The sequence below is a fragment of the Macadamia integrifolia genome, unplaced genomic scaffold (assembly GCF_013358625.1).
Source record: "Macadamia integrifolia cultivar HAES 741 unplaced genomic scaffold, SCU_Mint_v3 scaffold3148, whole genome shotgun sequence".
In the NCBI taxonomy this organism is placed as follows: domain Eukaryota; kingdom Viridiplantae; phylum Streptophyta; class Magnoliopsida; order Proteales; family Proteaceae; genus Macadamia; species Macadamia integrifolia.
In genome coordinates, this window is record NW_024869244.1 from 1 (window position 1) to 14,537 (window position 14,537).

The following is a 14,537-nucleotide window of genomic DNA, read 5'->3' on the forward strand; positions in this document are numbered from 1 at the left end:
TGCTCCCGTGTAGTGGGTGCTACACATTGTATCGGCACTACGAGTGCCATCTCAGCTTCAGCTTGAGAAAATTGGGTGTGGGTGCTCCCGACTGTGGGTGCAGTCAAAAGTAGTGTATTGAGTAGGTACGAAGCCTTTACAGGCACTACTCCGGGGATGTAGGCAAATTGCCGAACCTCGTAAAAATCCTGTGTTGTGGGTGTTTGTTGTTTGCATTTGATATTGAAGTGCGTGGAATGTGGAATGTGTGTGCATACTTGGAAGTGCCTATGAGAGGCTGAGTGTGCATACGACTGTGTGCAAACAGGGACAGGTACATCAGGTTTTTCTTGGCCAGACATCGGACAGGTTTTTAGGTATCGGAATTGAACTCACTGATTCACCCCCCCTCTCAGTGACTGCCGGGTTACAACAGGCCGCATATCCCTTCATGCACTTCTCGGAGTGCGTACTCACCTTCGGCGGGGTCCAGACACTCGAGGTACGGCATGGTGAACCCTATTTTGTAGTGTCTCGTCCTTTAGAAGGAAGCATGCTGACCTCATTTGTACTTTCCTTGCCTCATCCCTATTCTCTGGGAGCTTTCCTTCCTTGAGGCATTCGGTTATGGCATCCATCCAGCTATGGCCGTGTTCGCCTACAGGTAATACTTCTCGGGGTTTTTCGGTACTTGGCTGTGGTAGCACTTCGAAATACACCGATCGTCCGAGGTCAGTGAAGTTGGAGGTGGCCAATTGCGATAGTGCATCAGCACTAGCATTCTCTTCCCGTGGCACTTGCCTTATCTCAAAATCCTTGAAGGCTGTTATTCTTTCTCGCACTGTCTTCAAGTACCCAGCCATCCTTTGTTCCTTGGCTTCGTAATCTCCATTCACCTATCGTACCACGAGCTGTGAGTCACTATGCACCACCAACTCCTATACCATCAAAGCCTGAGCCAGATTAATTCTGGCTATTAACGCTTCGTATTCGGCTTCATTGTTGGAGGCATCGAAGTCGAACCGTAGGGTGTATTCTATCTTGAAACCCTCGAGGCAGACCAATATGATTCCTGCACGCTTCCTGCGTTGTTGGAAGCACCATCCACGTACAATGTCCAAGCCTTTCTCCTCGGTCCTCGGCAAACTCCTGGGGATCATCAGGGAGCGTCGTCTCAGCTATAAAATCTATGAGGGCCTGTGCTTTAATTGCGGTTCTCGGTTTGTACTGGATGTCGAATTCTCCCAACTCTATGGCCCAGTTTACTAGGCGACCAGACATATCCGGCTATTGCAGTATCTTCTTCAGGGGCTGGTCCGTGAGTACACATACCGTATGTGATTGAAAATAGGGCCTCAGCTTTCTTACTGTTGTTACCAGGGCATACGCCACTTTCTCCGTCTTTTTGTATCTTGTTTCGGCATCTAGCAGGGTTCGACTGACGTAGTATATTGGCCGTTGTTGCCTCCCTTCTTCCTTCGTCAGTACTGCGCTTACCGCCATTGTTGATACGGCAAGGTACAACTGCAAGGTATCCCCGGTGTTTGGCTTCGTCAGTAGTGGGGGTGCGGCCAGGTACTCCTTTAGTTGTTCAAAGGACTTTTCGCACTCCTCCGTCCATTCAAACTTTTTGGTCCCCTTCGGTGCTTTGAAGAAGGGCAGGCACTTGTCAGCCGACCTAGACATGAATCGCCCGAGGGCGGTGACCCGACCTGTTAGCTCCTGGACTTGCTTCACATTCTGGGGTGATCTCATATCCCGAATGACTTGTATTTTCACCGGGTTGGCTTCAATTCCTCTCTCCAAGACGATGAAGCCGAGGAACTTTCCCGAGGCTACTCCGAATGCACACTTTGCCGGGTTCAGCTTCATGCCGTATAGCCTCAGCACCTGGAACGCCTCTTCTAAGTCTTAAATGTGTCGTTCTACCTTCAGGCTTTTAACGAGCATATCGTCCACGTACACCTCCATGGTTTTGCCGATCATCCCCTTGAAGATTTTATTCACCAACCTTTGATAGGTGGCCCCTGCATTTTTAGCCCGAAGGGCATAACTTCAAAGCAGTACAGTCCTCCCTCGACCACGAAGGATGTTTTCGGGACATCAACCTCTGACATCTTGATCTGATTGTACCCCGAGTACGCATCCATGAAGCTCAGCGCCTTGTACCCTGCCGTGGCATCAATGGGGAGGTCTATCTTCGGCAGGGGGTATGCGTCCTTCGGGCAGGCCTTGTTCAGGTCGGTGAAGTCGATGCAGATCCTCCACTTTCCATTTGCCTTCGGGACCATCACCACGTTGGATATCCACTCCGGGTATTGGATCTCGCGGATGAACTGGGCCTTCAGCAACTTCTCTACCCCTTCGTCTATTTTCTGTTGTCTTTCGGGGGTGAAAGTCCTCTTCTTCTATTGCACCGACTTCTTCGTTGGGTTAACATTCAGATGATGCTCTATTACCCCTCGGTCTATTCCAGGCATGTCTGAAGCCGACCAGGAGAAGACGTCAGAGTTGTTTTGGAGGAATGAGATGAGTGTTTCTTGTTGTTTCCTTGGCATTGTAGCCCCGATCTGGAATTGTCGAGCCCTATCCCCCTGTTCGGCCTCGACTTGTACCAGATCCTCGGCCGGTTCCCCCCGTTGGTAACTGGCGTCATCGCGTAGATCTTCTATTGGGAGTGCCTCGCCCGCCTTTTCTCTTCCCCACAAGGTAGTGGCGTAGCACCTTCGGGATGCCTCCTGATCCCCTCGACATTCCCCGACATCGTTCTTGATTGGGAATTTCATCTTGAGATGGGGTGAGGAGACGACAACCTTTAGTAGGTTCAAACCAACCCTCCCTAGTATGGCGTTGTACGCCGAGGTAATACCTACTACCAAGAAGTTGATCATGACTGTTACTTGGCGATCTCTGGTGCTGGCTCTTACTGGCAACTCAATCGATCCTTCCACTTTTACTGGAACGCCGGAGAATCCCTGCAACAGGTGTTCGACTTTCTTCAACTTTCCTTCGTCCAAGCCCATCTTCCGAAAAGCTTCCAGGAATAGGATATCAGCTGAACTTCCGTTATCCACTAGGATCCTCTTCACTCTGCAATCCACTATGGTCATGGTGACTACCAGGGCATCGTCGTGCGGGGTGTGCACCCCTTGCAGGTCGTCGTCTGAGAAGGAAATAACCGTTCCTGTCCTCGCCTTCTTGTTCGACCATTCAGCCATATGCACACTTCTCGCATAGGCTTTTGCTTTCCTGGCCGAGACTGAACTTTCTCTAGCAGCTAGGCCTCCACAAATGGTCGCTATAACTCTAGTTGGACTCTTATGCTCATCTCGGAGGCGATGGTCAGCTTCCTCGAGTGTCTAGTCCCTTCGCCATTCCTGATTGCCTCTGTGGGCAGGCCCCTTTCTTTCATAGTGGCCTCTGCCATCTCTCCGACGGTTATCCCTATGGTCATTACCGTCTTGGGCATCCTCCTTTTCGCGGTCCACGAATCGGCCTAGATATCCTCTTCGGATCATTCCTTCTATCTCCCCCTTGAGGTGCTAACAATCTTCGGTGTCGTGACAGTGGTCTCTGTGGAAGTGGCAATATCTGTCCATATTGCGTCTCTCGGGGTGTCGTCCCATCTTCCCTGGCCACTTCATGGCCCTGGCATCCGGGGAGTCCTTTATCTGCATCAGTACCTTCATTCGTCTCCGGTTCAGGGGTGCATATTTCTCGAACTTCCTTGGTGGATTGGGTGCCCGACCGCACTCAGACTTTCGTCTTTTGCCTTCTTCAAAGGGTTTGTCGTCGGCCCTTGAGAGCCTCTTCCTTACTGTCTTCCTTTCAGCTTCTTCATCGGCTTGGAGGGTTTCTTCCATTTGGATGTACTTATCGCACCGAGCTCTTAGCTCGGCCAGGTTCCTCGGTGTATGCTTCGCCAAAGACCTTTTCAGCTCCTTATCCTTGAAGCCTCCCATCAGGGCTGTGAACTCTTCTTTTGGGTCCAGACCTCTGATCGTGATCTTCTCTTATTACAAGCGCTTCATGTATTTCCGCAGTGATTCTCCTTCATGTTGCTTGACGTTGGTCAAGTTGAACGCAGTCTTCTGAAGGGGTTGGCTACTAGAGAATCCCTTCACGAAGAAGTAGCTTAGATCGCTGAAGCTGTGGATCGACTTCGTTGGCAGATGGTTGTACCATAGCCTTGCCGCTCCTCTGAACGTCAATGGCAGGGCGCGACACATGATGTTTTTCGAGATTCGATGGAACTGCATGGCTTCCTTGAAGCCTTCCAGATGATCGACGGGGTCCCCAGACCAGTTGTAGGTGTCGTACTTTGGTAGGCGAAAGCCGATCGGGAGTGGGTCCCTCATGACCTCATCAGCTAGAGCCGTGTCATTAGTGAGGTCTGGCTTGCGAGCTCTCGTATGATTTTCTGCCACCTTCTTGATCTCATCTTTCAGGTCCAGGATCATCTGCTTCAACCCCGAGTCCTCGTGTCTTTGTTCGTCTCCTCGTTGTGGTTCCTTATATCAGTCTTTGACGGCACGCTGCGTCCTTCCCCTGGGTGCGGGACTTTCCCCCGTTGCTCTATTTCGAGGATTACGACCGGACCTTATTGATCCCGTACTGCTCTGGTCCTCGTCTCAAGCTCTCACAGGCTGGATGGGGGGGCCTTGTGGCGCTCCGCCGGTCTTCTGAGAGACAGCTTTGGAGACCTCCTTCATTGCCTTGGCCATTCGGTCATATTTGTCCTCGAGGGCTTCGAACTGCTCCCTTGTTATATATTCCTGCGCTCCAGGGGGGAGGATCACTATCTCCGCATTGAATATCCGGCTGAATGCTGGTACCTCACAGAACCTTCCCGACCATCGTTCAGCCTTTCTCGTCCATTTTCCGTCGAGGGAGGGAGCCCTCCTGAAGGTTCCTCCTCCCCCATGTTCATGTTCGATGCTGCTCTCGTCTTCTTATAATTGTAGGTTCTCCCCACCATTACTGTCGTTCCCACGGATGGCGCCAATCTGTTGCTGTCGAAAATCCCTATGAGTTGATCCTACACAAGCACAGACGGCGGAGGCCTAGAGCTTTGTCCAAGGTTAGTCCTCCGACGCTCAAGTTAGGGATCGGCCACACAGTTTTTGTTATGGGAGTAATGGTGTGGGTCGTCATGCTTACCTTTCCCTTTCTTCTGGGCCTTCTTATATAGCTCTTAGGGTTTAGGGTTTCCCCTTTCCTAGGAGGAGTTTTCTTTGAGTCTACCTCCTTTCCTTTTAGAGTCCTACTCTGATACGTCCTACCCCTTCGTGGGGGATATTCTCTTCACGCGGTTGACGTGGTAGAGTCCTGACAGCCTCTATCAGGTGGGTGACACGTGTCCAGGTGGCCGACGCGTGTCCTTTCCCTACTGGGCAGTCAATTTGGCCGTATCACCTGCCAATTTGGCTCTGGAAACACCCAAACTGTACAGGATGTGAAAAGACCACTCTACCCCCACTTGACGTTTCATTGATTATGTTCCCACATGCTCTCCTATTGACCTGCTATTCTGATGTTTCTTTGAAATCAAATCTTAATGCATACAACTTAGAATCACACATCGATTACATTATCCTATACCTATAGTATAGGTATCAAGGGAAAAATGGTTTACAAAACCATCCAATCAGACCTTGATGTGTATAATCCGTATCTTGGTTTAAACTCTTGACCACCAAAATATATTCCAGTAAGTCAGCTCTGTTCATTAAGCGTTCCTTCTCTATATATTAAACAACCTTTTATAATAAGATTTTTTTTCTCTTTCTTTTCTAATTGCTTTTAAACACTAAAAATATCTAGTTTCCTTACTCCATTATCATTATACTCTAACCTCTCAGAAACTTCTTTACCAAAAAAAAAAAAAAAAACCTCTCTGAAACTTTTCTCCTTCACCCTGTTTTACCCTCCTTCAAGCAGTTTTGGCCAGATTCTCTCTCTCTCTCTTTCTCTCTCTCAAGTATTGGTAGAATGTAGGAAAAGTGAATGATTATGTGCGTTTGAATACCCAATGTTTTTGGTGATTGTGGTCTCTTCCTGCAATATAGTTTGTGATTTTGTGTGGAAAGTTACTTAATTCAATTAATCAACTTTGGCCAGGTTCGCCCCTCTCTCTCTCTCTCGTGCAATATAGTTTGTGATTTTGGGAAAGTTCCTTAATTCAATTAGCCATATATGTTAGCGTTTTTTATTCAATTTGCTGAGTTCTTCTCACCTATTACCGGAAATCCACATCTCAGGTGAATTAGTGAATTTTCTTTTGCTGTTCATCGATTTGTATCCACTACTATCAGTCCCTGTTAAAAAAATAAGGTTCCTTGATTATCAAATCTTCCTTCATTGCCCTCTATGTATGCCATTTTCCAGATTCTTTTCATTTAATCAATCAGTAGAAGTTGAATTTGATTATCAAATCTCTCTCTCTCTCTCTCTCTCTCGCTATATATATATATATATATATTTATTTTTTTTTTTTTCTGTTCTTAGTGGCATCTCTACCGACTTTGGAGATCTTGATCTATCTCTATAATGGTTCATCCTTCTGGCCTGAGATATTGTGTATTCTCTTCTTTTTTTAAGTAGTTTGTAATATAATCAATATTCATAATTTTTTTTTTTTTTTATTCTTCAGAAATGCTGAGCTTGGTTACTAAGTTCATGATTTTGTGACAGGAAAGCTCAAGACTTGACCATGAAGAAAAGAGTGCAGGTGGAAACAAGAGCATCAGCTGCCAAAAAGCATCCAAAGCTCTCATTTTGAAGAAGAATGACATGCCTATCTTCCTCAAAAGGTGATATTCGATATCCTTGTTAGCCTTGGGGCTGCAAAGTTTATAAATTCAGAAGTGTATGCAGGTCATCGTACAAACTAATCCATGACCCTGTTTTCATCCAATCCCACGCATCTTGAACATTCCATTCCTGGTTTGATCATAACTCGAAACTTTATTGATGGAAAGTTTATCCTTGAAACATACTTCAAAGAGATAAAAGACAAAGAGTACAAGACAAGGTTTGAAGTTTGGTACCAAAGGGGAGGTCATTGGTAGCTGTAATGGTTTGCTAATCCTAAAAACAAAGGCTCTGTTTGTTCCAACGTAAAATGATTGGTAAAACAAATTTGCAAGGAGTAAAATTTTACATGACACTCCCCCTTTTCTGGAAAAGGCTCTATAGAATTTTACCTCAAATTTGCAAGGAAAGTGTTCCTCGTAAATCGCCAAAAACTTGAAATTCGATCTCGATACTTCACCCGACTCCCTGAGGCCCTATCGATTTGACAAACTCAGCCTAAACTCTCTCTTTGCAACTTTCAGCTACGACCATGGCTGCAACAACCACCGTGGTAGGTTTTGGCAATGGCCGCTGTTTCGGTCTTGAATGATCTGACGAGTGGTTTATCACTTTCGAAGCCATGATCAGGTCCTTGTTCTCATCGCCCAAAGAGAGGTTAATAATCGTATCCACACCATACTCTTGAATCTGGGAGTCCTGCAAGGATAAGAGAGACATGAGTGGTTTGATGGTGCCGGCTAGACCCATATTGAGGCGATTTTCCTGTTTGTTCTTGGTGAGAAGTCTTAAGTCCATAGCGAATCGCCTCTACAAGTCGATTGAGCATGATTTGAGGTTGGAGACAAGTTGATGGATCTTTGCAAGTTGCTGAGGCAACGTTGTGTAGTAATGGAATTTTGAAACTGGTAGTTGATCTTCGTCTCCTTAATTTCCCTTTCTTTTTCCAAAACCCTAGATTTAGTTTGGTCTTATCTTCTGTTTCCTTGGTTTCATCCAATTTATTCACTTGAAGAGTTTCAGATAAGATGCCGCATCTTTTTTATTTTGATTCACTGGGTTCTTCTTTTATGAACTTAATTTCTATTAATTTGTGAGCTACTTTGATGGTAGGCATTCTGTAAATTTATATTTTTAATGGCAGTGAAGGAAAGAGATGAGCAGCAACCACGTTATGTGAATCAGCTTCTTCTTAGTCAAGAAGAAATCAGTGGCGTGCCATATCACCTTCTCTTCATTTCCTTGGCACCAGAAACCTTAGTCCACTGTAGGACGAAACAACATTTGTTAACTATCGGACCTTGATCTCATGGAGAGTAACTTGTAGCAGAGACTATAAAAAGCAATCTAGAAGGTTGATTGTGAGTGAATTTCAGTTTTACATTTGGTTCAATAGTAAATTGTTGTTGTGCTTATAGGTAAGCTAGTGACTAATCCTTCAACTCTGGTGTCACAGCTTCTCTCATTTCCTTGCATTCAATGCTTTTGATTGTGAGAGTGGTTATAATTCTCAGACTCAGGTGCCTTGGATTATTCAAAATTAAATTAAAAGACTGAAGGTATGTTGATAATTTGATTTAACTGGACCATCTTTAACGTTAGGATCCATATTAAACATGGAAGGTGCATATCGTACCATCCTAAGAATTGGTTCTTAGCATTTAGATATCTTGTTGCACGATCTAATATTTCTTGCTTAGGTTACTTATCATTGTTTTTTTTTATCAAGTCCTGGTGCTGCCGCTATGCTCCACATTTTATTTTTTATGAAAAGTCCAAGTACTTCTGTTCAGATCTTTTCTATGGTGTGTGCTTTATCACTCTTTCGGGGAAGTAATTTTAGGGGCTGATGCACAATCTTCTGATCTTTTAATGTGTGAGAATTGTGAAGTGGTGGCAAAACTCAACCTACTCAAACCTTCCATTTATTTTGTGTCTTTGGTGGGGAGATAAATGGCCCCTCTCTCTCTTAAGTTAGATTCTACCAATGGGCTCTACCCAGATGTGGTTCGGTTTTTGTCACTGGACCAAATGGGTTTAAACCTTGACGGCATTGTAACTCTTGGCTCTTATTTGGATTGACTTCCATCCTCCAAATGGAATGTTAGGTGTGAGATGCCCAAACCATAAAATTGGAACAAAAATTATGAAAGAGAACATGGAAAGAGACCCAGCGTCAGCTCCACCTTTCTGGGTATTGGGAGTTTCACTTTGTCCTCCTCCCACTTCACAGGTCAGCATATGGTTTTCCCCATATTTCTCAATCAGAAAACAGAGGAACCACATGATTAGGACATGAAGCCTAGTAGCCTACCTTACTATATTCTAATGCTTTCCCAAATCAAGTCCTTTGCATCTATAAATTCTCTTCTTTAAGCAGTTCCAAAATCTAAACTCATAGAAAGAAACATTGTTGGAGGTGGTAATGGGTGGAAAAGGGACCTAATCTCTTGAAATTATTTTCTTCTCATGGCTTCATTTGTTTGGTTGAAATTGGTTGGTGGTATATTCCATCTCTTGCACACTGTACCCCATTAACAAGGTTTTGAGGCTGCAGGTTGGTGTGCAAGAGATGGAAATCTTGGGTTCATAGAACATGAGTATAGTTGTTTCTTCTTAGTACCTTGGTGGTTTTCAGACTGCTGCCAAAGACTAGTAAATTTTATTCAATGTGTTGTCTGATTTGATAGTGGTTACTTCTAAGTAAATATTTGGATGGAGAGATCATCTTTTATGTCCAAAAGTAAAGGTTTTCAATAATACTATAGCAATTATGTTGAAGTTGAATGAATTTGTGAATCTCTTTCTAACAATAGCTGAGCATTAATATTTTTGTCTGCTATTGTAGTCACTTTTATGGACTTTTTTGTATTTTCATTTATTTATTTATTTATTTATTTATTTATTTATTTTTGAAAGAATTGCTTCTCTGTCAGTCATGGTGTCCATGACTACATATGATATTCAGTTTGAAGAGGAAGTGTACGATGAGAGCGAGATACCCTAGAGTTTCACATTGATATTTCAAGTGCACGGTCCATATTTTGTTTGCGATGATTGATGCATGGTTTCTTGTTTTATGCAGGAGATATACTTGAGATAGAATTCTTTGAAGTGAATAATATCTGCTAAAATTTCAAAAATATGTTTAGAATATTGGAAATTCCTTGGATGCAGACAGGGTTCAAAGCATGAGGAAAGTTTTAGGAGGCAAATTCTTTTATTAAATGACTCTGGTTATCCATTTTGTAAACCTAGGCAGCTTTCAAGGTTTATCGAGGGATAATGAATGATAAGGATACATGATGGTCATGGCAAAGATGAGTTGTTTTGAGTATGTCATGTCCTTTCCCATTGAGATGTAGTGATATGGGAAGATATTCTTCTTCTTTTTTTGGTCATGGTTTTTCTTGGAAACATTATGATGTAATTAAAAATTCAATAGCTTCATATTATGCGTGCTTATCGTTTGAAGAATTCAATACAAGTAGCCTAGGAACGTGAAAAGAAATAATGGGCCATAATCAATGTGGGATAACAAATCACATTGTATAAAATACCGAAGCTCTACTATCTAATGGGCCACTCAAATTGGTCACACTGTTTCTCTAAGAAACCCCTCTTTGGCATTCGATCATGTGTGCTTCATATGCATATTATAAGCCTCAATAATAAAATAATGATTATAATCTTCAATAAAAGTTCACAAGGAAACACAACTTTTATAGTTGACTAATAAATGAGAACTTTTTTGTTGCCTTGGATCACATAAGACATATTTTGTAGGTTCCATGTTGATACATGATTTTTACAATCATTTAATGTGTGTTGCTATAATGGAACCTACAAAATATGTCAACATGTTTACGGCCCGTGCTCATCCCAAATTGCACTCCTTCTTTTCTTTTTGGTAGTTTCATTTGTTTCAAGTGTTACGACACTTAAAGGTTTTGTTGATGAAATTCCAGGAATATATGGTCCATCATCAGACATAACATCAGCATCTGACCCACAATCGGGCTCATCTTCTATATTGATGGACATTTCTATAATTAATAAGAAAACATATAACATGTTAATAAAATAAGAACACTAAGCATTACAAATTCAAAATGACCTCTTTAAGTTGAAGCAAATTGGAATATGCCCTAATTAAGAGATCCTCTATAAATCTCAATCACTTTCCTTCTTAAATTAGCCCTATATAATACGCTATTGCATGCTACCTAATCTATAATCCAAAATAAGGTATGAACTGCGTTGAGTTAATAAAAAAAAATATTAGCATGCGCATTCTAAAATTTTCCTAGACTCTGCAAAGAAATCCATTAACCATGGTACTGTTGGAATGCATCTATGATACTTTTCTAATTCACTAAAATAGGGTAGAAGAAGAAAACATGCATGAACCATCATCCTTTACTCCAAAAAATCTGTAACATAAAATTTGATTCAAAAACTCAGATTTAAAGAAGTTGAAAAAATAGAAATAAGATTCAAATATAAAAAATGGAAGGATAAAATTAACTAAAAATTGAATATTGTTTCAACACTTGATCAACCAAATAGATTGAAAATCTAGAAGGGTTTAATTGGGTGATAAACCCTCTTTAAAATCCAACTCCTCACAAGCATACCCCATTTCAATCCTATTGTATCACCATTTACGACTAACTTCAGATTCACATGTTAACAACTCAAATATTCTATTCACAAAATGGCCAAAAAAAGATGAAAAACTTGAATCAAAAGAGGATATACCTAGAGGTTGGAGTACCAGAGAAAGAACTAAAATTTGTAGAGAGACAACTTGAAGGTTGCATGGGTCTCAAATCGGCTGTTAGAGGAGGAAAACTTTGGTTCTCAATTAAAGCAAATGCTTTACCTATCAATGTGTAATAAAAAAAAAAAAGAAGAGCTTTACCTGTCGAGGGACGATCGGCAACCAGCAGGCTTTGAAGTGGGTTCAGACTTCAAAGTAGTGTGAAGTGTGAAGTGTGAAGTGTGAAATGTGTATGTAATTAAGGCTTTAGTCTTTCACTTTCAACTTCAAGTTTTAGATTAGCCACAGCCACTGCAACTTCAAGTTTTAGGTTAGTTATAACCGTTGCTGCTTACTCGCTTAGGTTTTAAAAAATTAGGGCTTTAAAAGCCTTTTGACTGGTTGAGAGTTGAGACATTGAGTGTTGGGCACTTGGGCTTGGCTGGTTAAGTGTTGGACACTTGGGCTTGGCCTGTTTGGTTAGTTAACTAGTTTGGGTACTTAGGTTAGTGAGTTAGTCCGTGAGTAGTAGTTAGTTTTAAGTTCGATTTTATCTTAGGTTAGTTTGGATTGGTATCGATTTCAACGTACATTTTCAACGTTTCTAGTGGCCCAATGGTCTAGCCCGAACTTAATCGAAACTAGATTAAATTTAAAATGCAAACTGAAATTGGCCTAATAAGACACCTGTTCGGTTTGGATTGAGTTTAATCGGTTCGTTCCAGAATGAGAAAAGTGGTCAAACGAAGAGGTAGGTGTGACTCCATGATTCATACAAAATGAAGACATTTTGGGAGTTCATATCAATCATTAGCTGTATTCTAACATTGTAGATATTTTAAAATCAGCTTACAGAGAAATTAGTCTAGAAATGTCAACTTTTTCTTTTGATGAGGATACCCAATATGGTTCTTATTTGGTATCAAAACCCATTATTTTCATATCATCATCATCCACACTCTCATTCTTCTTATTATCTTGCTCTTCAATTCTGTTAATTTGATTAACAGTAAGAGATATGATTATTGTGAATTAATTTATCCAAGATGAAAAACCTATCATTTTCGTAAAAAAAAATTTGAATTCAAATTTGTTTACCCTATAAGACATTTAGTAAGACAACGTTATGTGAAAATATGAAAATATTAGTTAACTCAAAACTCAACGCCCAACGATTTGTTATAACGTTGATGGAGAGTAAAACGTTATGTAAAAGTTTGAATTTGATTTTTTTTTATCCTACATACTGCTTAACAAGACAACAATATGTGAGAATATGAAAATATGAATTACTCAAAACCCAACCCCCGATAATTTGTTATAACATCGGTGGAGAGTACAACGTTATATATGTACATACGTGTGTTTAATGATTGAAGACAATGATGATGAGATCAGGGACTTACAATGTATGCATATATAAGTTTCATATACAAAGAGTTTTTGTTAAATCAATGGTTAGAGATCAGGGAACATGTGATATCTCCGCGGTATAAGAGGTGTGTGTTTGCTTAATGAGTATTTCATATTATATTTTAATCACAAACATTAATTGAGTAATAGATATGAGTTAAATCATGATTATGTAATGTTTATACGATGGTACATATTGTACATATATATAAATCAATCTATATAAATGAATTCAATAAGGTCATTAAGAATTAAAATTGAAATTTTGTCTATCTGTTATATAAACATGTTTTTATAAAAGGTATCAAATGATTGATTCATATTATTCATTTTCTTTTTCTCTTCTAAACATTCTTTTAAGTACCACATACCTCTTGTTTTTACAAAAGAAAATAGACTTTAATGTACATTATGACTTTGTTTTTCTTCCCTCTTCGTCGCTCTCTATTAGAAATATAAGAGTTGAAAGCTCTATAATATTATCTCACATGCACAATCATCAACATAGAGAGTGTGATATGGACCTGAAAGAACTCAACCCCATAAATCAACTTACAAAGTTAGGTGACCCAAGGCCATATAAATCCATGTCAACCCCCTATATGGCTAATATAGAACCATAAAAAAAAAAGAGCAAGCAAGCAAGTGCGGTGATATTGATAATGAAAAGAGAAATAAGAACATCCACTCATTTTTTTTTTCTTTTTCTTATCATGTAAATAAAACATCATTTTCATCGAAAAAAATTGAAATCGATTTCTTCACCCGTTATAAGGTTTAACATGACAAGCGTTATGTTGGATTTGCTATTACAAGGATGAAGAGAGTTATATATGAAAGCAAAATGGCTTTTCACCTTTGATAAAATTTGGGAGAATTTTTATATACCTCGATTCACCCCCTCGTTTGAACTTCAAAACAACAATTAGTATTAGAGCTGATTACTTCCATATTATCATTATCCACACTCTCATTCTTCTTATTATCATGCTATGCAATTCTGTTTATTTTTATTAATAGTAAGAGATATGATTACTATGAAACAAGTTATCCATAATGAAAAACCTATTAATGACGTAGGAAAAAGGTTGAACTCGGCTTCTTAACCCTTGATAGCGTTAAACAATATAATTGTTATGTTGATACATGAAATACGTGTTAACTCAAAACTCAACAACAAGGGGGGATCACCGACAAAGAGAAATCACTCCCTAGTTCAAAAGGTATTAATTATTATTTAGTTGAAACATTTTTTGTTGTTAACGATTATTAATCCTTATTTTCACTTTCATTAATCAATGTTTTTTGTTTACATATACTTAAAATATAAGATAATGCAGGTAGTTGGCATAAAGTAGAAGTTGTACAAGGCTAGAACTATGGAGTTTGGATGAGCTACAAGTATAAAAGATGAGATAAATGTAGGTAGTTGGCTCGAAGTCATAGTTCTAGGGAACTGATCACACAAATAATGTAGCAAAACTGATTTGGGAATTGACTGCACAAGCGTATGGATTATTATAATAAATTGTATTTAGAAGGAGTTGGCATTAACATATCTACAATTCTC

The 14,537-nt window shown here is 40.5% G+C and overlaps 1 long non-coding RNA gene across 1 annotated transcript; it reads left to right on the top strand.

Annotated features, from left to right (window-relative positions):
- Positions 1-5,956: 5,956 nt before the first annotated feature.
- Positions 5,957-8,139, top strand: LOC122067822. The gene is made up of 3 exons (XR_006136886.1): positions 5,957-6,099; positions 6,673-6,791; positions 7,937-8,139. It is a non-coding gene; the product is annotated as an uncharacterized LOC122067822 (long non-coding RNA).
- The last annotated feature ends 6,398 nt before the right edge of the window (positions 8,140-14,537 follow it).